At 44.7% G+C, this 24,122-nt stretch overlaps 1 protein-coding gene across 2 annotated transcripts in view; it reads left to right on the forward strand.

Moving 5' to 3' along the window:
* Nucleotides 1-10,306: 10,306 nt before the first annotated feature.
* PRICKLE2 (prickle planar cell polarity protein 2) overlaps nucleotides 10,307-24,122 on the forward strand; it is a 127,525-nt gene continuing 113,709 nt past the window's right edge. Inside the window, exon 1 of one of the 2 annotated variants that reach the window (XM_035106742.3) lies at nucleotides 10,307-11,550. The gene's annotated coding sequence lies outside the window, so the exon portion shown is untranslated. The remainder of the gene's footprint in view (nucleotides 11,551-24,122) is intronic. The other variant, XM_088663315.1, reaches the window with a different exon arrangement.

Here is a 24,122-nt window from a genome sequence, read left to right on the forward strand (position 1 = left end):
TATTTCCTAATGAGCTCCAGAGTCTAAGTTCGTGTATTATGAAAAAATCAAATAATTGCTTCCTGTTCCTCCCCCTCACCCAGTGCAACTCATGACCTTATGTAACTCTGTGGTTGTTACACGCCAGTAATTCCTTTCCAGCGTTACGGAGCTCTAAACTGTTGTAGAGAACTTGATTCATACTCTTTTTCTGTTTGCTATTTTTTGCTCCCCCCCCCCTTGTTTGTTCTCTGTTTCTATTTTCTTCATTGCTTTCTGGCCCTTTCCTGGTAGGTCCTAGTGATGTGGGACTGGCTACAGATGCAAGCAGACAATCAAACAAGCCAGCGTTGAAGTGAAATGGCTGGGCAAACTTTGTGTGCCGAATTCAGAATTTTAATATTAAAAAAAGGTAGAACATGAAATTCGGAATCCGAAATACTCCTGGGTCTGAAATTCATCTGTATCCGAACATGATTGGCAGAATTTCAAATACGGACACTTTCCTCTATCAAAACCTGAAATTCACCCCCCCAAAACTGAAAATGCATGAATCTGTATTTGGGTGGCAAATTTGCTTCCCCTGTAGCAAGAACGAAACAAAACATATACACACTCCATAATGACCCAAAACAACCAATGTGTACAATTGAAGTTGGTTGGAAACCAAGAACTTTTTTCTGCTCCCACTTGCTGCCGAATGCCTTCCTTATTCTGTGCCGCCCATTCAGATCCAACATCATAGTTTAACACTATCCACATCCATTTATAATTTGAACATTTCGTCAACTGGCCAATTTTCATGGCTTGGCAATACAGAGAAGTCCCTTGCATTTATTTGGCTGTTTAATAAAAAAACAGTCATGACAAGAAGTTTGTCCTATCAGATGGCTGTTAGCCATTGTCTGAGGCGGTGCCTGTGGTTTCAGCAGCATTTACAAGGAAAATGGTTGCACTAAACAAGTTATATTTGTTTCTGTTTTGAATTATGATTTTGAAAACACAAAGTCCTTGTTTGCTTTTGTCTGGTTGAGTTTTGGTCCATTTCCTCCATACTTTAATTAATGTACGCCGAGTTGACTATAAAATACGTCATTTTGGGGTTTTGGCAGGCAGGCTTAGCAAGGATGTATCAAAATTCTTGTGCTATGTCCAGATTAAGCACGACAGCCTGAGTTTCTAAAGCAGTCTCCTTTCCCCGACAGACTGCAATGAAGAAATCCAGGATTCATGCAAAGACATGTATGTGTGAGAGTGTGGGTTTGTGCAATAGAGGAATAACAACAAATTATTGTTACTTTATGGGGTGCAATTCACCTCCCATTGAACCCCTGCATTTTAAAGAGATTGACATGCCACGCAACATTTGCATAGCAGTTTGATTAATACGTACCCAATTAATACGTACCCGATGTCTTCAATGGGGCTGTTCCACGACAGATCACCACACCTTTGCAACACCTGTGCTACTGACTATCAAGCTTTGGGATTGTTGAAATGTTTACCCCCCCCCAAAAAAGATTAATCAATTTGAGCTGTGCCACTCAAATTAGGTCTGCTAGACCCCAAAATTTTTAGCAACAGGGACTAAAGTTGCTTCTGGCGACCCCTGTGAAGCTTCATCAGTTTCATAGTAGATCTGCCTGTGCATTGCACCTCTGAAATTGCACCCTGTGCTTAGCAAGTAAGTTCTAGCCTACTTGCCAAACAATGACCCATTCCAGAGCCCTACTCCAACTTGATGCGAGCATGTAGTTAATCCTACATTAGCACAATCAGATCCCACTGGATCCTGCATAAATGGGTCCTTTTTGGCCCCACTGCTTCCCCCCCCCTCGTTCTCCTTTCTCCCGTGCACACCCACGGATCATATTGTGCTTTCCTTGGCAACTGCTGCTCTGGCACTCAAAGCAGGGTTGGGTTTGGTCCAGCTGCCTTTATAGACATTTGCCAGATTCTGCAGCTTTAAGACTCGTTCTGTGGGTTTCGTGGCTGCTTCTGCTTCTGTATCAGACCAAGGCCACCCAGCTGGGCTACCACCTGACTTACCAAATCTCCCTTGCCACACAACTCAGACCTTCCAAGTGTCCCTATTTTCCAGGGACAGTCCTGGATTTCTGATTTGACCCCAGAATTCCCCACTCTTCCTTTGTTGTTGTTGTTGTTGTTTAGTCATGTCCGACTCTTCGTGACCCCATGGACCAGATCACGCCAGGCACTCCTGTCTTCCACTGCCTCCCGCAGTTTGGTCAAACTCATGTTCGTAGCTTCGAGAACACTGTCCAACCATCTCGTCCTCTGTCGTCCCCTTCTTCTAGTGCCCTCAATTTCCCAATTGTTTCCCAACATCAGGGTCTTTTCCAAGGATTCTTCTCTTCTCATGAGGTGGCCAAAGTATTGGAGCCTCAGCTTCACGATCTGTACTTCCAGTGAGCACTCAGGGCTGATTTCCTTCAGAATGGATAGGTTTGATCTTCTTGCAGTCCATGGGATTCTCAAGAGTCTCCTCCAGCACCATAACTCAAAAGCATCAATTCTTTGGTGATCAGCCTTCTTTATGGTCCAGCTCTCACTTCCATACATCACTACTGGGAAAACCATAGCTTTAACTATACGGACCTTTGTAGGCAAGGTGATGTCTCTGCTTTTTAAGATGCTGTCTAGGTTTGTCATTGCTTTTCTCCCAAGAAGCAGGCGTCTTTTAATTTCGTGACTGCTGTCACCATCTGCAGTGATCAAGGAGCCCAAGAAAGTAAAATCTCTCACTGCCTCCATTTCTTCCCCTTCTATTTGCCAGGAGGTGATGGGATCACTTTTCCTTAGGACATCCCTATTTTCATCGGGGAAATTTTGGAGGGCATGGAGTTATGCGCACACACACACCCAAGCCAAGGAGATGAGTCACTATACAACCTTTAGAAGACATCTGAAGGCAGCCCTGTATAGGGAAGTTTTTAAATGTTTAATGTTTTATTATGTTTTTCTATATGTTGGAAACCATCCAGAGTGGCTGAGACAACCTAGTCAGATGGGTGGGGTATAAATTAATTTGTTGTTGCTGTTGGATGTCCCTATTTTCATCAGAGAAGTATGACAACTATCCCCTCCGCCTCCAATCAAGCAACATCAGCAGCCAGTGAACAGATACTATATCTGAATATAGGTAGGTAGCCGTGTTGGTCTGAGTCGAAGCAAAATAAAAAAATTCCTTCAGTAGCACCTTAAAGACCAACTAAGTTTATATTTTGGTATGAGCTTTCGTGTGCATGCACACTTCTTCAGATACACTAAGTATCTGATACTTCAGTATCAGATACAGTATCAGATACTTCAGATACAGTAGTGTATCTGAAGAAGTGTGCATGCACACGAAAGCTCATACCAAAATATAAACTTAGTTGGTCTTTAAGGTGCTACTGAAGGAATTTTTTTATTTTATTTTATATCTGAATATGTTTTAGATAATAATATGCAAATTAAAGAAGGGATAAATGGAAATGAGCAGCAACCTGACCACCATCTAAACATGCACAGTTATAGAGACTGATTGGCTAGTTCTTTGCCAGCTTGTGATTCTGGAGCAGACATTTCAATGGAAAAGCCTGTTTATATTTACTGCTGTACAGGGCCTTATTGGGTTTCCTGTTAATGTTATAGTCCAGAATCTTGGCAGATGTGCTTAACTTTCCTTCCACTGGCTTTAGAAAAAGTTCTGCTGAATAACATCACCTGAAGATTTGGCCCTGCGCCTTCCAAGCTTAAGGCTGTGGTCATAAACACTCAACCAGGGAGAAAACTTCCTTCTGAATAAACAGAAACAGGGTTGAACTGTAAATCCATATAATTTTTCTCATGGAGGCATCAGAAACTTTATCATAGCTCAATACTGAACTTTTTGACGATGAAATTTTCATTTTGTAGTTTTATAACGCCTTGCAGTCAATCATATTTACAAAAAAAGAAAAAGAAAAGGGTTAAGTATTTATTAGTCTTCCACCACTGTCTACTGAGTGTATTTGTCCAGGGTTTGTGATATGAACCCATGTTGGCAACCCAGCCAGATGGGCAGGGAATAATAATAATAATAATAATAATAATAATAATAATAATAATGGCTGGTGTTATCATTTGGCCAACTAGGCAGCCACTTAGGGTGCAGACGTCAGAGGGGCACAGTACTGACTCTTGAGAAGCACTGCTTTATACAGATTAGTTTTTGTTACATTTTATAAATTTCTGATGATATTTTATTTTATATTTTGAAGAGTTCTCTCGGCTTACATATGCTCAGCAATGTTGCAAAAGAGACTGGTTGGCTTGGCAACTATATCAGCTGAACATGCCCAAGCACCAGCACATAGAATCACAGAAGCATGAAACTTGTAGGGTTGGAAGGGATCACAAAGGTCATCTATAGTCCAGTCCCCTGCAATGCAGGAATCTTTCAGCCAATGTGGGACTTGAACCCAGGACCCTGAGATTAAGAGTCTCATGCTCTGCCGACTGAGCTACGAAGGCAGGAAGGAATCGGTGACAAAACTTGCAAAAGAAAAAGGCACGCAAAGTGAGATTTTGATATGTCCAAAATTGAAACAATTCAGAGACTTATGTTTTAACATCACAATTCAAAATGATTTGTGCACTAAAACATTTTCTTCCGTATTTGAGAAAGATTGTTATATTTCTTACTATTGCGATTTAAAACAAATTTAGCAGCTTTCATTTTGTCTACAAGGTCTCTGTTTTTGAAAATTGAAGTTAGCAAATCTTTTTTTGGGGGGGAGGGGGGAGTTCATGTGGTTAGGCTTGCCTAGGGCGTAAAATAGCTCTGCATGTAGGTCAACCCTTAAAAAGTCAGCACCCCCCAAATTTCCAGGGCTAGTTTATGAAAAAGGTAATGAACATAGCTATGTGCAAGCAAAACACCACAGTAATAAGTAACGGCTATACCACAGCACACCACATTTTCTGGCTTCTGACCTGACCGGCTTCTGAAGGCCAGCGAGGAATAAATAATGGAAAAGGAAATCATACTCGATGTCCTTGGAATTTGAAAATTTTTGTGGAGAAAGTTCATTTCTTCTCAAATGTTGGAATCTTCTGTTGGCTTTGCTAAACTGGAGCGTGTTTTCCCAATGTCCTGCTCAGAGATGGGCTTTAAGCTGGCCTGTTCTTTCTCCTTACAGTTTTGAAGGAGGACACTTGGCCATTCCAGCCTGCAGGGTACAATGCTGTTGCCTGCTGAGCTGCCATCTGCCTTCGGTTTCGCTGCCTATCACAGCGGGCGTCTCCTTGCCGCTTTGGCTGGCATGCTGGTAGCTGCGTCTGTGGCACCGTAAGTGGGCCAGCCGACTGTTGCTTTCCCCTAGTCAGCACTCAAGCCACACCACACCATTAGCTGGCTCTCCTTTCTGCCATTTCTTCCCACTGGGAGCATTTAGCAAACCCTTTATAGGAGCATCGGTTTCCATACTTCGATTTAACGAGGACCAGCAATGTCTGTCCTGCCCTGCTTCCAAACCCAGCGCTCATTCTCAAAGTCCTTGATGCCATTGCTGAGAAATCCTGAACTGGAGCACTAAACTGTTGCGCATGACAATCCTCATATGGCCTATAGCAGTTCTGCGACATATATTCGTTGCTAGTGCAAACAAACAAGGTTAGCAACTGTGGCACAAAACCAGGGAGTTTTGAGGCTGCCCATTCTCAGAGGCATACCCAGTGTGCCCTTGGTGAGGAGATATATCAAAGTTTCTGAAGCCGGGAGAGAATGTGGACCAAAACTCAAAAAGTTTGCTTTTCATCACCTTTCGTGGCCTGCCAGTGCTCTACTTTTCCTCCACTCCTCCTCCTTTGGTCTGCCTGTTTGCCTGCTTTCCTGCCTCCCTCTCTCCCTTGGCTCACTGCTTTCCCTTTTGCCTCCTTCCTCCCTGGCTTCTCTTTTCCTCCTCCTGCAACTCTCACCCAAGTGCTCCACCTTTCTTCCCTCTGAGCCCCACTGAACACTGTGCTCAGAATTGGGATGCAAGATGACCTGAACAGATTGGAAAACTGGGCCCAACCTAACAAAATGAATTTCAATAGGGACAAATGTCAGGTTCGGCACTTAAACCAGCTGCACAAATACAAGATTGGGGGGGGGGGTGTCACCTGGCTTGCCATGCATCCTAATGGACCACAAGCTTAACATGAGTCAACAGTGTGATGCAGCAGCAAAAAAAGCGAATGCGATTCTAGGCTGCATCAACAGAAGTGTCCCACTCAAGGGAAGTCATAGTACCACTCTATTCTGCCTTGGTCAGACCACACTGGTCCAGTACTGGGCGTACAGTTTAAGAAGGATATTGACAAGCTGGAATGTGTGCAGAGGAGGGCAACCAAGATGATCCAGGTTCTGGAAACCAAGCCTTATGAGGAACGGTTGAAGGAGCTGGGTATGTTTGGTATGGAGACTTGAGAAGAGATAAGATGATATGATATGATATATGATAGCTATCTTCAAATATCTTAAGGGCTGTCACATGGAAGATGGAGCAAGCTTGTTTTTTTCCTGTTCTGGAGGGTAGGACTTGAATCAGTGGATTCAAGTTACAACAAAGGAGATTCTGACTAACATCGGGAAAACTTCCTAAGCGCAAGAGCTGTTCAACAGTGGAACGGACTCCCTCTGGAGGTTGTGGACTCTCTTTACTTGGAGGTCTTTAAGCAGAGGTTGGATGGCCATGTCTCTTGGATGCTTTAGCTCAGGTTCCTGCTGGACTAGATGACCCTTGGGGTTCCTTCCAAGTCTATAATTCTATGTTAAATATATTTAACAAAAATGAAAATAAAATACAAGTGCTTGGGAAGTTGTCATCTGGGCATGTTCTCTGTGGTTAAGGGATGGAAGGGTATTTGTGAATTTTGTCAGTACTGTCCAGTTGAAACCATTCCCAGAATTGTGCTCTAAGTTGGCCTGATTCTGGCAAGTTCCCACCAATGTTGGCCACACAGTTGAAACGCCTGACCTTGCATTTGAACACCTGTAGGCAGGAAAGGCCCCTTCATGGATCAATGCCTTGTCGTGGCGAAGGGGCTTGAATAACTCAGAGAAGCTATGAGCTATGCCATGCAGGGCCACCCAAGATGGACAGGTCATAGTGGAGAGTTTTGACTAAACGTGATCCACCTGGAGAAGGAACTGGCAAGCCACTCCAGTATCCCTGCCAAGAAAACTCCATGGACAAAGACAACAGGCATATAAAAGTTATGACGCTGGAAGATGAGCCCCTCAGGTCGGAAGGCGTCCAACATGCTACTGAGGAAGAGCGGAGGACAAGTACAAGTAGATTCAGAGCTGATGAAGCGGCTGGGCCAAAGCCGAAAGGACGCTCAGTTGCGGATATGCCTGGAAGCGAAAGGAAAGTCCGATGCTGTAAAGAAAAATATTGCATAGGAACCTGGAATGTAAGAACCATGAGTGGAGGTAAGCTGGATGTGGTCAAAAATGAGATGACAAGAATAAATATTGACATCCTGGGCATCAGTGAACTAAAATGGAAGGGAATGGGCGAATTCAGTTCGGATGACTATCATATCTACTACTGTGGGCAAGAATCCTGTAGCAGAAATGGAGTGGCCCTCATAGTCAACAAAAGAGTGGCAAAAGCTGTAATGGGATGCAATCTCAAAAATGACAGAATGATCTCGATACGAATCCAAGGCAGACCTTTTAACATCACAGTAATCCAAGTTTATGCACCAACTACCGGTGCTGAAGAAAGTGAAATTGACCAATTCTATGAAGACCTACAACACCTTCTAGAAATGACACCAAAGAAGGATGTTCTTCTCATTACAGGGGACTGGAATGCTAAAGTAGGGAATCAAGAGATAAAAGGAACAACTGGCAAGTTTGGCCTTGGAGTTCAAAATGAAGCAGGGCAAAGGCTAATAGAGTTCTGTCAAGAGAACAAGCTGGTCATCACAAACACTCTATTCCAACAACACAAGAGACGACTCTACACATGGATATCACCAAATGGACAGCATCGAAATCAGATTGATTATATTCTCTGCAGCCAAAGATGGAGAAGCTCTATACAGTCAGCAAAAACAAGACCTGGAGCTGACTGTAACTCAGATCATCAGCTTCTTATAGCAAAATTCCAGCTTAAACTGAAGAAAGTAGGAAAAACCACTGGGCCAGTAAGATACAATCTGAATCAAATCCCTTATGAATACACAGTGGAAGTGAGGAACAGGTTTAAGGATTTAGATTTGGTGGACAGAGTGCCTGAAGAACTATGGATGGAGGCTCGTAACATTATACAGGAGGCAGCAATGAAAACCATCCCAAGGAAAAGGAAATGCAAGAAAGCAAAATGGCTGTCCAACGAGGCCTTACAAATAGCGGAGGAGAGGAGGCAAGCAAAATGCAAGGGAGATAGGGAAAGATACAGGAAACTGAATGCAGATTTCCAAAAAACAGCAAGGAGAGACAAGAGGGTCTTCTTAAATGAGCAATGCAAAGAAATAGAGGAAAACAATAGAATGGGGAAAACCAGAGATCTGTTCAAGAAAATTGGAGATATGAAAGGAACATTTCGTACAAAGATTACCATAATCAAGGACAAAAGTGGTAAGGACCTAACAGAAGCAGAAGACATCAAGAAGAGGTGGCAAGAATACACAGAGGAATTATACCAGAAAGATATGGAGGTCTCGTACACCTCAGGTAGTGTGGTTGCTGACCTTGAGCCAGACATCTTGGAGAGTGAAGTCAAATGGGCCTTAGAAAGCATTGCTAATAACAAGGCCAGTGGAAGTGATGATATTCCAGCTGAACTGTTTAAAATTTTAAAAGATGATGCTGTTAAGGTGCTACACCCAATATGCCAGCAAGTTTGGAAAACTCAGCAATGGCCAGAGGATTGGAGAAGATCAGTCTACATCCCAATTCCAAAGAAGGGCAGTGCCAAAGAATGCTGCAACTACCGCACAATTGCGCTCATTTCACACGCTAGCAAGGTTATGCTTAAAATTCTACAAGGCAGGCTTAGGCAGTATGTGGACCGAGAACTCCCAGAGGTGCAAGCTGGATTTCGAAAGGGCAGAGGAACCAGAGACCAAATAGCAAACATGCGCTGGATTATGGAGAAAGCTAGAGAGTTCCATAAAAACGTCTACTTCTGCTTCATTGACTATGCAAAAGCCTTTGACTGTGTCGACCACAGCAAACTATGGCAAGTTCTTAAAGAAATGGGAGTGCCTGATCACCTCATCTGTCTCCTGAGAAATCTCTATGTGGGACAAGAAGCTACAGTTAGAACTGGATATGGAACAACTGATTGGTTCAAAATTGGGAAAGGAGTACGACAAGGTTGTATATTGTCTCCCTGCTTATTTAACTTATATGCAGAATTCATCATGCGAAAGGCTGGACTAGATGAATCCCAAGCCGGAATTAAGATTGCTGGAAGAAATATCAACAACCTCAGATATGCAGATGACACAACCTTGATGGCAGAAAGCGAGGAGGAATTAAAGAACCTTTTAATGAGGGTGAAAGAGGAGAGCGCAAAATATGGTCTGAAGCTCAACATCAAAAAAACCAAGATCATGGCCACTGGTCCCATCACCTCCTGGCAAATAGAAGGGGAAGAATGGAGGCAGTGAGAGATTTTACTTTCTTGGGCTCCTTGATCACTGCAGATGGTGACAGCAGTCACGAAATTAAAAGACGCCTGCTTCTTGGGAGAAAAGCAATGACAAACCTAGACAGCATCTTAAAAAGCAGAGACATCACCTTGCCGACAAAGGTCCGTATAGTTAAAGCTATGGTTTTCCCAGTAGTGATGTATGGAAGTGAGAGTTGGACCATAAAGAAGGCTGATCGCCGAAGAATTGATGCTTTTGAATTATGGTGCTGGAGGAGACTCTTGAGAGTCCCATGGACTGCAAGAAGATCAAACCTATCCATTCTTAAGGAAATCAGCCCTGAGTGCTCCCTGGAAGGACAGATCGTGAAGCTGAGGCTCCAATACTTTGGCCACCTCATGAGAAGAGAAGAATCCTTGGAAAAGACCCTGATGTTGGGAAAGATTGAGGGCACTAGGAGAAGGGGACGACAGAGGACAAGATGTTTGGACAGTGTTCTCGAAGCTACGAACATGAGTTTGACCAAACTGCGGGAGGCAGTGCAAGACAGGAGTGCCTGGCGTGCTCTGGTCCATGGGGTCACGAAGAGTCGGACACGACTAAACGACTAAACAACAACAGGCAGGAAAGGATTCCAGGCAGGCCAATCTGTGTTTAGGCTGCAGGGGAGCAGACGGCTCCATTTATTCTCCAAGCCTAGGAGTGGATTGCTACTGGGCAAACTGGCAAATAACTGGAAACAGTGGCTTGGCTTAGGCAAAGGGAGGTGGGCTCAGCAGCCAACACTCTCGCCATTATTCTGGTTACAGGTAGGTAGCCGTGTTGGTCTGAGTCGAAGCAAAATAAAAAAAATCATTCAGTAGCACCTTGGTATACCAAAATATAAACTTAGTTGGTCTTTAAGGTGCTACTGAAGGAATTTTTTTATTTTGTCTCGCCATTATGTACGGGCTTGTTCATGTGTAGAGATAAAACCATGTCTTTTTGATCATGGAGAGAGAACTGGGCAACTTCCATAACTTATGATGCACATGTTTTTTTTTAAAAAAAGATCTTCTTCTTGGCTGTGCAAAAAAAGCAGGAGAAGTGAGACGGCGTATTGATTTGCAGAGAGCAGCCTGATTTGCATATTGATATAAATCTTAGGCGCTGGCCGGCAGGCCATTCGCTGAACTGTCCAGATGTAGCGCCTTTGACTTGCTGACATCACCGCCTCATTAGCATGCAGGAGAGGCGAGCACTGCAACAGCGAAGCCTCCCATCCCGGCGAGCCAGCGAATGCGCCGCGATGGGGCTGCGCGGAGCAAACTGAATGTCTCTCCGGCTCCGAGAGGGAGGCGGGACTGCGGGTTGGATGCAGGCTCCGCTGTCTCCCAGGGTCACTCAGTAAACGCGGAGTTGGGGCTCTGCTGGAGTCACTTGGGCAGCTGCAAGGGAGGAGATGGACTGACAGGGTGAAAGGAAGGGAAGGAAGGTGGGAAGAAGCTGGAATTCCGAGGAAGGCAACGCTAAGCTCTCCCAAACGCAGACCAGAAACCGCACTTTTCCTCTGCTGATGGTTTGCACAGCAGATTTTTTCCTTGCAAGCCACCCTGTGTCTTTATGTGCGTACGCGTCTCCTGGAAGGATTTGACCAGAGAGAGAGAGAGAGAGTCTGCTGCTGCTCATTTCAAGAAATCCTCCCACCACTAGCCTATCAACAGTGCTATTGGGTTCCCCCCCCTTTTTTTTTGCAAAAACAGAAAACAAGATACTTCACCATGCTGCAGTGTTCCCTGGTCTTTTGCAAGCAAAGGTGCACCAAAGGAAAGTAAACTAAAAGCAAGACCCCGCCCCAGCCGGTGGGGGTTGGAGGGGCTTTGGTGGATTTAAAATTTAAAATTAAAAAAACCAAAACTTGCCGAAATCTGGACTTGGAGGCGGCCGGAGCAGGTAAGCGATGATGCTTTGTGGTTTACGTCTCTGTAGGGTATATAATAAGGCAGTGAACCGTATAGCTGTGGATGCGGCCAGCTGAAATGTAATTCTGAAACACACTTTAGCGGGGTGGCTTTGCGCGTACGTCTGCATCTCTGCCTTGCGAGTCAGTGCTGAAATAGTTAATTGCTAGCCTGGGCATTTAAAATCGCCAGGAAGTCAGAAGAAAAATACTTAAGGAACTTGATCTTCTTTTAAATAATTGGAGCCTCCGCCACCCCACCCCCTACAAACATCTGTCAGAGTTAATTTTACTTCATGGTCATTTGTGCCCCAGAGTGTTTAAGACCTTTAGGGATTTTGAAGCGAACTGTTGATGACTCAGACTTCTAGCAGATGATTTTTTTAGCGTGACTGGTCTCCCCCCCCCTGCTTTTTTTTTATTTTCCTCCCCTTTCTGCAGTCCTTAGAAGATACACAAAAGGCTCTTGACACACAGAGTGTCATCTCACACCTTTGTTTTCTTTAGAAACAGCCGGATCCCTGTAATTGCTGAACGGAGATGGTTAGAGCCCGGCTTGGTTTTTCTTTCTGTAGCTTTTATTTTTCTATGTTTCCTTAAAGCTTACTTTGAAAAGGCCACACAGGCCACATCAGCACAACCTGTGGCCATGTCGTTTGTCCTTTTCTACTTCCAGCGACTGGGATGTGCCAAGAAATTAATCAAGACTCCTTATTCCCACCAGATAAGAGCCATCACTCCTTGTAGTTCTGTCTCACTTCCCCCCCTTAACTTGTCCTGCTTCCCTTTAATCGGTGATTATTTCATTTTGCATGTCAAGTGCCTTTAAAAGAGACGTTATGGGAGTCTTGTGCTATGATTTTGACGTGTGATCTGGATGCGTCCTAAAGTCAAGGCTGGTTAGTTTTCAGTAGTGCTTGCCACAATACCTTCTTCTGGGGTTTCGGCTTTCTCTTCTTGCAATGAGTTTTTTTGTACCAAAGCAATACAACTCTGTTTAGTTTGCTGGTTATAGGGGTGGGGTACGTCATGGATCGGGACGGGACGGGGGGGAATCAGAGGGATGACCCACAGCAACGCGTGGCCGGGCCAGCTAGTTTTAAATAAAATTTGGTTCCTTCTTGTCTGAACCCTAAGCGGTTTAGAGTACACACACACACACACACACACACACTTTTTCTCATTCTGATTACTTTCACAGATGGGTAAGTCCAGCTTGTCTCGAGGGATACTAAACTTTGAAATAATTACCATATTAAAAAGACTCTGAAGCCTTCTAAAATCCCAAAGCATGTTAGAAACCCTTCCATTTTCTCCCTTGGTAACAGGAGAGCTCTGACATGTAGTCTTCTGCTTCTTTGCAAATGAAGACTGACCATGTCCTAATGGGCTTTAAATCAAGGCTAACGTGACTCCAGAATGTATGTAGGGATTCCTTGTAAAATAATTCACCCCCCCCCCAAAAAAAAATTGCAGGAGCACAATGGAATGTATAAAACAGTATAATTTGTTTTGAGGAAGAGGAGTAATGGATGCAATCATTGCTCTGGACTGGGAGGGAGGCTTGGTGTCAGCTCAGAGCAATGGCAACCTCTTGCTTCCAGATAAGACTTTTGCACAATGTCCAGGTCTAATTCATAGCCTCATCACACTTTTGCTCTCGGGCATCAGAATAAGTGTGACGGGTGCACCCTCCTGATGTTTGGGGCTAGGGGCTCTTGTCATGCCTGATCACTGGCCATACTACCTGGGGCTACAATAGGAGTTGCTGTTCACAACATCTGGAGATCAGGAAGATTGGGATAGGTGATGGAGAATCTGCGTTGCTATGAAGACTCTAGGGTTGCTGCTGTTATACCAGTGCAAGGGGGATATCACTTGTGCCATGTCCAGTGCACACCTTGTACCCCTAGCCTCTTGTTACGCAGCACAGAAAGCGAGGCTTGGAATCATAGAATTGTAGAGTTGGAAGGGGCCCTAAGAATCATCTGGTCCAACCCCCTGCAAGGCAGGAATATGCAGTTCTGTCTCGTACGGGGATCAAACCCACAACCTTGGCCATTATGAGCACTGTGCTGTAACCCACTGAGCTGTTAGGAAGCCGCCTTCAACTAAGTCAGCGTAATGGCCCAGCTAATTCAGCATTGTCTACGCAGATTGGCAGCAGCTCTTCAGGGTTTCAGACAGGGGACGTTCTGAGCCCTATCAGGAGATGTCAGGATTGAACCTAGGGTCTTCTGCACCTTCCGTTCAGCTTATGTGCCCTTCTGCAGGCTTGCTCTGCAGCACGGGTTGTCTTGCATGTGTTTTAATTATACCATTCCCTTTGGACTGCGCCAGCTTGAAAATGTAGTTTCCTGTGTTTAGCTAGACTGCATACAGCTATCTACAAAAAAGAAAGAAAGAAAGAAAGAGTAGAGAGGCTACTCTGTTCAGAAATAAAAGCCTGAATGTGAAAGATAGAATGCCTTCTTTCTGAGGCAGACTCCTCTGCTTATTTAAGTGGCTATAAAGGAATCCATTGAGATGGGATGACTGCCATGCTATCTCGCTGAGCTGGAAAAGCAATTGAACAGCATAATTAAAAACCACACAAGATAACCCACGGAGCGGTGCAAGCCTTTAAAAGCACACTCATGCTATACAAACTGCTACGGAATTAAAAATCACAGGATGTATTTAGAGATCTGTCATTCTCTAGCCTTTCTTTATAACGCCCCCCCCTCCCCACCCAAAAAAAGTGCACTTGAAATGATGGCATCTGCTGAATGCACACAGTGGTGTGTTTTGAGTTGCCATTAGGAATCTGACAGTTCCTGCTAAGTTTGCCGGCTGTTTAGGCTAGTGTGTTTGCTCTCTGCCATATGGGAACCCTTAATGGCACTTCCAAAAGTCGGGCATTTGATGATCACAAGGCCTGAAACACACACACAGACAGACACAGACAGACACACACACAGAGAGAGAGAGAGAGAGAGAGATCTGCAATTAATGCCCATGAAAACCTCTTTTAGGCCAGGAGTTGGATACTTTCAAAAGAGATTTGGGGATGTCAAATAAAATTTATTGTTTTCAAGCCTGAGAACGGGTGAGCAGATTGGGGTGGCATAGACTGAACCAAGTATGGGTATTGTTTAGCACTTAAAGGACTTGGGGCACAGACTCATGGCACACTTTTGGATACGCTAATCACTATGGTATTGATGTACCTGGGCAAATTATGGTGACGGGTGGCAGTGTTGCGTTTTGCAGGCGCCCACCCGCACTAGGCATTTCAAGCAGCATCGTACCACTTTAAAAAGTCAAAAGTATCGTGGGAGCTGGTGTTTCTCAAAGGTGTGCAGAAAGTTGCTAGGAGACCCCCCCCGGCTTCCCTCCCGGAGCTATAATTCACAGAGTTCTCTGGGGGGGGTCCTCCTAACTATTAAACCACTTTGCGAATAGCAGCTCTATGAGGTAGATAGGGGGTCTCCCCACAACTCTCAGCAGCTTTATCAAGCTACAGTTCTCAAGATTTTGGGGGGAAGCTAAGGCATAGCTGCCAAGTTCTCCCTTTTTTAAAGGGAAATTCCATTATGCAGAATAGGCTTCCTCGCGAGAAAAGGGAAAACTTGGCAGCTATGAGCTAAGGCGATTTTAAAGAGGCATGCCAGTGCTTTAAATGTCTGGGGCAGATGGGGCCTGGAGCTTGGTGCAAAAGACAGCCCCTCCCCCCCGGGCGTCTGTTACCAACACTCTTGAGGTTGAATAAAACTGTCACCGCCATCACCTGTAAGAGTTTACCTGCACGTTACCATTAAACAACTTTAAAAAAAAATAGGTGTGGGGCAGAGTTGGACACCTCTGCTTTGCTCGCTTCTGCCATTGCAGCCAGGAAATTGGATTGGCTTATACACCTGTGGCAAGGAGAAGATAAGTAGGATGTTCTCTCCTGTCACTAGTTACTCGGCTGTGAATCCGGTGATTTTGTATTTCCAAATTTTCTTTCAAATGGCAACAAGGTAATTCCCCCACCCACCCCTTTTCCAATTTCCACTTGGAGGAGGTTCTGCTTTCTGATCCCTTTATCTTTTGGCTGAAGGCCAATGCTCCAGCTTTATGAATATTATTTCCAGAAAGGCTTTTGCATCCCTGCCATCACATTGGCCATAAAAGTAACTGAGAATTAAGTTCAGATAGATGCAAAGTTATGAGGATTGCGGCAGAAGGTGATTAAGAGGCCTGATCCTTTTGGTCCCTCGTGTCTCTCTCACTCCTTGAAATATTTGTTTACTTAAACATCTAGGTCTTATAGCAGTCATTGCATGAAAACAGTCATTGCATGGGCACATAGCAGTCATTGCATGAAAACAAATAAAAACACAACTAACAGAAAAAGCATAAATAAAATAAAAACACAACTAACAGAAAAAGCCCTGCTTCATGCCCTTCTTGAGTGTTTGGCCTGGCTGAAATATGCCCTTGAACTCTGATTGTATATTGGCTGCCTGCATGGAGGATCGAGAAGGGTGTGTGGAAACCAGCCCACTGTAGAAAGACAAACTTGACAATTGTTGCTCCACCCATTTTTGCCTCAGGCCCCACCCACCATGGGCTTGTGCCCCCAACCCTGAAGGTTGCCCAGAAGGGATGGAAAAGTTCCTCCTGCCCTGGTTTCTATTGCCTGGCTAAGACATTCAACCCACTTGCTGCCAGACTAGCAACAGGGAGAGTCCATAGCTCCGTGGTAGTGTGTCCAGAAGGTCCCCTGTTCAACCTCAGGCATCACCAGGGTGGAAATGGGCAAAACTCCAGTCTGGAAAAGTGGACAACTGCTTCCCAGTTCTTACCCACCTGGTGTTTTCCGGATCTTTTGGACCACAGTTCCCATCAGCTCCGACCAGCCTCAGAGTTGTAGTCCAACTGGCTTAGTCTGAGGCAGCTTTGAATGTCCCAGCAATCTGCCCACAGATTTCCTGTTGCTGGGAATTGTAGCTCTGTGGGGGAAATAGGGGTCTCCTAACAACTCTCTGCACCCTGAGCAAACTACAGTTCCCAGGATTCTTTGGGGGAAACCCGTGTCTGTATAAAGTGATGTAATACTGCTTTAAATGTATAGGGCAGGATAAAGGATTGGGAATGGAAGAGGGCGAAATGTAATTGAATGAGTGTCGTGCACTATTTTGCAATAGCCTTCAGTCTTTGCCAGATCAACTCCTGACTGTACTGAGGTTCTAGATGGGCCGTCTTCCATTCCTGCCATATTTGACTCCCCGTCCCTTTCATTTTACCTTTGCGTACATATGCTAGGGCTGGGGCAAAGAATCAGCTTTAATGTTCCGTCGAGTTCAATCTCTCAATAGCCATTAAGCAGAGACAAGATGGGAGAGAGAATGGAACTTGTGGTGATTCTCAGCCTACTGTACAATGCTTCCTGCCTTCCTTCCTTCTCTGCTCTTCTTTGGGAGTTGCAAAATTGTCAGCTGTTGAAATGCAGCCAACATCTGGCAGTTGTGCTAATATGTGGCTGTGTGATGACACCAAGAGGTCTGATGTGTCCAGGACTATTGCCCAACTTTTGTAATGAATGGACTGACTCACCTCCCTAGGTATCTCATTATAGTCTGAGGAAGCAGCTTCCCGAGAAACTGGAACCCAACTTTAAGAGTTCCTCCTCTTTCAGGTCAGGCCTTTCATACTTGCCTTGACTTCCATTGTGCAACAGATCCCCTGTGTTTGATTATTGTCTCATTATTATTATTTTAAACCCACTGGCTTGTTAGAATGCAGATTGCTCTTCGAACCACTGCAGTTTTTGTGCGTTGTTGATCAAGCCCTGAATAAGCGACCAGACCATCCTGGGAAACCATAGAGTGATTTGTGCCTGTAGGAGAAGTATTGATATGAAATGACCCTGCCTAGCGGAGTTCCAAGTGAAATATTCTCTCTGGGGTTCTTATCTGATGCAGCTGGATCAATGTACGAAACAGTCACATCGCAGCGCTGAAATTGATGGTGCGCTTGTACAAAGGAACAATGCCTTTAATAAGTGTGACGTTGAATCCATGGTAGGCTTGGGGGCTCTGGGAGGGAGGTGAGAGCGGCATCTGCAAAGGTCAGCTTGCTCTCAGATCCTGGGAGCTCATAAGGCAACCCAGTGTAACAGAATTCAAAACCCCCAATATCAGTCCACATGGCTGTTGTTTTGGGAGTTCCTGGCACTTCATTTTCACTGGGCCGGCTGCCACATCCCACAGACTTCCTGGCAGCTGAGCAGTACCCGTTCCTGACGCCTCAGACCCTTTCATTCATGGCAGTCCCTAAAGGAGTGACTTTGTTTGTACCGTTTTTTGACCGCAGCGTAGCGTTTGGCCTCAGCCTAGTTGGGATAAGCCTTTTCAGCAACACATGCCTGTTTTAGCCCACTCCTCCTGGCAGGTCCTGCCTATGAATCTTTCACAGTGTCTCTGCTGTAGACTGTTAAAAATTAACATCTTCACAAGCAACTGGCCACTTCCTTACAACCTTGGAGACCTCCTTAGATGCAACTGCTTTCTCCCAAGGGAAGACCCATCAATGCAATCTGGATACTGAGGTGTGTGGGGGTTATTGTTTTTTAAATTAATATTGAGAAGCTGCAGGGCCAGCCCAATACATTTTGCTGCCTGAGGCAAAGGACTAGGTGGTGTCCCTTCCTGTTCCAGACTGGTGATTGATTCTTGCTTCAGCAACACCATCCTCCCATGCACCTGAGGGCAGAAGGCTATCTTGGTGGATGCAGGGCAGGCCACATGGCACACACGACCGGCTCATCTCCCTGACCTATAGCATTTTCCACCTGAGGTGGCTTTCTCACTCTGCCTCATGGTTGGACTGACACTGACAAGCTGCATAACCCAAGTAGGGCCAGTGGTATAAGATGTGATTTCAGCAGATGGTGTTCTAGGATTGGTTCATGTAGAGCAGGCACCCCCAAACTGCGACCCTCCAGATGTTTTGGCCTACAACTCCCATGAACCCTAGGTAACAGGACCAGTGGTCAGGGATGATGGGAATTGTAGTCCAAAACATCTGGAGGGCCGAAGTTTGGGGGTGCCTGATGTAGAGGTTTGGATTTGCAATTAGGTTTGTTGGTTTGCAGTTTTGTCTGCCATTTTGGGGCTTGGAACTGCCCAGTTTTAGAATACTAAAGACAATGCTGAAGATGTTAGGGGGAGCCAGCAAGAATCTGAAGAGGCTTCTACATAATCCAGACTCTGCTCTGTTGGTGGATGAAAATAAATGGGAAATTGGAGAAGAGGGATGAATAGAATAGGCTGCCATCATACCTCTTTTGACTATTTTAGATGTGCATCTATCTGTTTATTTAAGGGAGTGGGGTAAAGGTAAAGGGACCCCGACCATTAGGTCCAGTCGTGACAGACTCTGGGGTTGCGACAGTCATCTTGCATTATTGGCCGAGGGAGCCAGCGTACAGCTTCCAGGTCATGTGGCCAGCATGACAAAGCCGCTTCTGGCGAACCAGAGCAGCACACGGAAATGCCGTTTACCTTCCCGCTGTAGCGGTACCTATTTATCTACTTGCACTTTGACGTGCTTTCGAACTGCTAGGTTGGCAGGAGCTGGGACCGAGCAACGGGAGCTCACCCCGTCGCAGGGATTCAAACCGCCGACCTTCTGATCAGCAAGCCCTAGGCTCTGTGGTTTAACCCACAGGGATAAGCAACCTCTAAGCCCTTTCAGCCTCAGTCAGCATGGCCAAATGGTACAGATGGATGCTGGGAGTTGTTCAGCCAAACATAAGGCTCCCCTTATTTAAAGACTCATACAGCAGCTCACAATGATTCAAACAGTAAAAATGCAATCAGACCATTAAAAAGCCATTAGCAACAGCCATCTAAAACAAAATCTTCAAAAACCAGTAGAGAAAACATCCAGGCTTGTTCCTTCTTCATCAGCATAAAAATCTTATTATGCAGGAGGATGTTGACTAATTTGCTAGAGAGAGTTGGCCAGACATGCCTTCTAAGGACTTCTAAGCTGAGAGGCAGAGATGCTTCGACAAAATAACTCACAATGAGCAAGTCCTTCTCTGATGCAAGGGAGCAATGTATGGCAGGAAGAACTTATTCAGGTATCCTGGGACTACACCGTTTAGGGCAGAGTTGGGTAACCTGTGGCCCTCCAGATGTTGAACTTCAGTTCATATTAGACATAGCCAGAATGGGCAGTGGTTGGAGATCATAGAATCATAGAATTGTAGAGTTGGAAGGGACCACAAGGGTGGTCCAGCTATTTTGCCCAACATGGGGCATGAACCCACAACCCTGAGATGATGGGAGTCATAGTCCAACAAGATCTGGAGGGCACAATATTAGGGAAGGCTGCTTTAAGACTGTTTTCCTTGGCAGCCAGGGACTTCCTAGAGTGGGGAAAGCTTGTAATGGAAACAGGAAGTGAAGATTGGAATGGATTTCCATTCAGGGAGGTATTCCACAGGCCTTCAAGGAGGTTTTAGGTTGAGAACAGGATATGAGGTGGCATTAGCACTGCAGCCGGCTCACCACAGTGGAGGTTTTCACAGTGTTTGAGATCCTTCGAAGCCTGGGGATATTACAGATAGTAAATTTCTTTGAATGCTTAGAAGTGCTGCACCAGGCTGAAATTAACCTGTATGAATCTATAAATGCAGCCAAAGAACTTATCTAGACAATGTTAGTGTTACAATAAGGAGCAAAAGATATATTTGAATGGGGGGAAATATTCCGTGAAAAAATATGAAAAGGTGATTTCTGTTAACCTTTTTTTCTTTGTAAAAGGAAACTATAAAAAGAGAAGTGCTGTATCAGTGAATAATTACACACCCCTAAAATAATCAAGATCTTGCATCTTAATGTTTCACCTCAATTCAGGAAGTGACGAACCTCTTGAACATTCAGAGTGAACAGACTCTCAGGACTCAGCTATACAGCTGCAAATAAAACGTTCTAAGCGTGTTGTAAAGTGCAGTATACAAATGTGACACTAGATGGAGGTGAAACAAAATAAATTCCTTCCAGCAGCACCTTAGAGACCAACTAAGTTAGTCATTGGTATGAACTTTCACACGAAAGCTCATACCAATGACAAACTTAGTTGGTCCCTAAGGTGCTGCTGGAAGGAATTTTTTAATTTTGTTTCGACTACGTCAGACCAACACGGCTACCTGCCTGTAACTAGATGGAGATGGTGAACTATGGCAAATTCAATATATTTTTCAAAATGTTTTTTAAAAAAGCATTTTCACAGTGTTTTTAATATGTGTGTAGATTCTACCTGTGTTAAGGTTGACCACCCCTGCCCAGCCTTTCAGAGCAGTGTGTTTCGGTTGAGATTCATCTGCAAAGTACTAAGTGTATTACAAAGGATTTGTCCAAGCTGTGATTCGAGAGCCAGTGTCTTGTGCCCTTCTAACATTCTCTGCCTTCATACATCCCTTTGTGATTGCAATCAGATGCACTCCCAACATTGCAGAAAAGTTGCCTGTGCTCCCTGGGATGTGTGAGATTATAGAGGGCACCCTCGGTCGTGCAGAAATCATAGGATTTGGAGAAAGAAAACTCTATAATAATTATGGGAAGCTTGTTCCACTGCTACTGAGCTGCACTCGCAATTATGCCTTGAAGTGTGTGTGACTCTTCCAATGTGCTTCCCAACTCACTAGAGAGAATTAAGGGAGGTTTTTTACCAGTTTTCAAGGTGGGACGTCGGCCCCCCCCAATGTTGAAGGGGGAACACTGCATGTTTATATGCTAAGGTGTGGTGGCAGCGGCAGCTTCCTATAACCCCCTTCCTTATACAAGGGATTGGGACAGGAAGAGCAAGATCTTTTTAGGTGGCTGGCTGCCAGAAGGACTTTTGCTCTTCCTGCCTAGCTAAGCTACAATGCCCCTCCTGGACAAGCAATTGGGGAAACAGGAAGACACCCACTCTACTAAGGTTACCAGACGTCCCCGTTTCCCAGGGACAGTTCCTGGATTTACAAATCAGTCCCCATATGAAATCTATTGAAGCTGAAAAGTGTCCCCAGATTCATTGAGAAAAATCCGGTAACCTTACACTATACTGCATAAGCCTGATGTAAAAACCAGCGTCCTTTCCTGCACCAATTCTTTATCATTATTACTGTTATTCTTACTTAATTAAATTTCTATACCGCCTTTCATCCGAGGATTACAGTTTACAATATGAAAACACAAAAATACATAACATAGTAATGGGGGGGAAAAAAACCTTTCACCCATTAAAAAAGGCGGTAGATTGTTTAATTAGCCAATTAACGTTCAGTGTTTTATTATGTTTTTATATATGTTGGAAGCTGCCCAGAGTGGCTTGGGCAACCCAGTCAGATGGGCGGGGTACAAATAAAACAACAACAACGGAAACTATTATTAATCATCATCATCATCATTTACTTGGACCCCACAACAACTATTATTATTATTATTATTATTATTATTATTATTATTATTTACTTGGACCCCACAAATTACCCCTGTTTGAGAGGACCACATTCAGTGCCTTCTTGCACCAGTTGTTAAAATTATCTACTTTATTTGGTGAAAAGAGGCTCGTCCGTGTGTGTGTGTGTGTGTGTGTGTGTGTGTGTGTGTACACACACATAAATTTATGCAATCCAGGATTATGGCATTATTTATTGGATTCGGACTCTGTTGTAAGATGTATTTTGAAATACAACAGAATGTTGGAAGGGAATGCTAAGAGCACTGCATGCTGATATGTGTACACATGCAAGCAGCCCTATTGCTCAGCCCTAGTGGGATGCTATCACTTGCCTCTCCTGGCCCTCTTTGCGCTTGCTGCTCATCAGATTTCAGGGGAAGGCTCTTGCTTGTGTTGTGAGTTAGAAGATTCTATTTGCTCTGCCCTGCAATTTCAGCCTGATGGCGTTTCTGCCTGATGCAATTTTATCGCATTCATTCGCCAGTGGTAATAGAGAAAAGATAAGCTGTGCTAAGAGACGTCCTCATGGCTCCTTTTCTCTAGAATGAGAGATACTAACACACGGATTGCCTTGAGAGTAAACCTTTGCCTGTGCTTTGTACCACTATCATTATTTCAAGGATCAGCTTCACCTAGCATTTTTTTTATATATAAAGGGGGGGAGAGAAAGTTGAATGAATTAAAATTAATGTATCAGAATAGATCCACCAGGTGGCAGTCTGCTGCCCCCCACCCCACCCCTTTCTCCTATATGGAAAAGAATTTCTGGGAATATAAGGATTTGCTGACTCCATTTACCTCTAGGTCAGCTGCACATTGCTTCCAAAGGTATATAAATGTACACTTCATTGCCTAGTGTGCATTACTATTAAGGCTATGCTCAGGGCCGGATTTAGGTTTGATGAGGCCCTAAGCTACTGAAGGTAATGGGGCCCTCTATATGTCCAGCTGTCCTTTGTCAACAACAAATTGTCACTGGTTTTTTGTGTTGAATATATGCCAAATGGTAATTTATGGACCTAATAGGTCCATACACAACACAAAACACTGTTGCTGTATGTAGGTTTTATTTGTTTTTATCTTATATTTTGGAAATGTACATCCAGTTTTTTTCCTTAATTTTTTTTTGGGGGGGGCAAGAGAGTGGGGGCCTAAGCTATAGCTTGTTTAGCTTATGCTAAATCTGGCACTGGCTATGCTAAGTGTTTATCTGGTTTGATTTTCTGGTGAAAAGTGATGCTCTTTGGGTGGGATGTTACTGGAAGAAATATTTCTCCGAAACCTCCCAAATAGACCTAACAGCCACTTTTATACATTCCTATTCTCTGCTATTGTTTCCCTTATTTGCTCCTGCTGTGGCACCATTCATCTTATGACCACGTCATATTCTAGCCACATGGGAAATCCAAGCCAATCAGGGATTTTCATGGTGAATGTAGTGGCAGAATGCTGCCAATCGGATTGGGCTACATGATGAAGCAAGCAGAGCCAATTCAGAGTGAGGGCAATGCTTCCTGAAAGGGGAACACACACACACACACACACACACACACACACACACACACACACTGTAAGGGGGACTCCCTACAGGGAGCCAGCCCCCATCATCCTAACGTCCACCTCATCAAGTAGAGAGAGCACCAGTGGTTCTGAAGCAGCCAGAGGGGGAGGAAGAGTTGGAGGGGGAGAGAAATCAGAGGAAGGAACAATGGGAAAGCTCGGGGGGGGCGGAGGGATGCAGGCAGACACTTAGGGATACTGCAGAGCCAGGGAACCGACTGCTGAGGGAGGAAACTGAAAGGGCATCGCTCCTTCCGGCGCCAGAAATGAGGAAAGCACTGCAACGCAGGTCAAGGGGGTGGTGTTTTGGGGTGCCCAGACTACTTTGCTGGCGTAGGAACAGACGTACGCCATTGCCGGATTCTGATTCAGGTTGAGAGGTCATGTTTTAAGCTGTCTCTACACTGTAAATAGATAGCACAATAAACTTCTTTGAAGACAAACTGGACTCAGGCGGAGTTACTCTAGAGTAGCCACGACCACCCTCTGACACACACACATTTTTTTTTGAGGGGGAGGAATA

This window comes from Zootoca vivipara, chromosome 2 (assembly GCF_965207765.1).
Source record: "Zootoca vivipara chromosome 2, rZooViv2.hap1.1, whole genome shotgun sequence".
Lineage (NCBI taxonomy): Eukaryota > Metazoa > Chordata > Lepidosauria > Squamata > Lacertidae > Zootoca > Zootoca vivipara.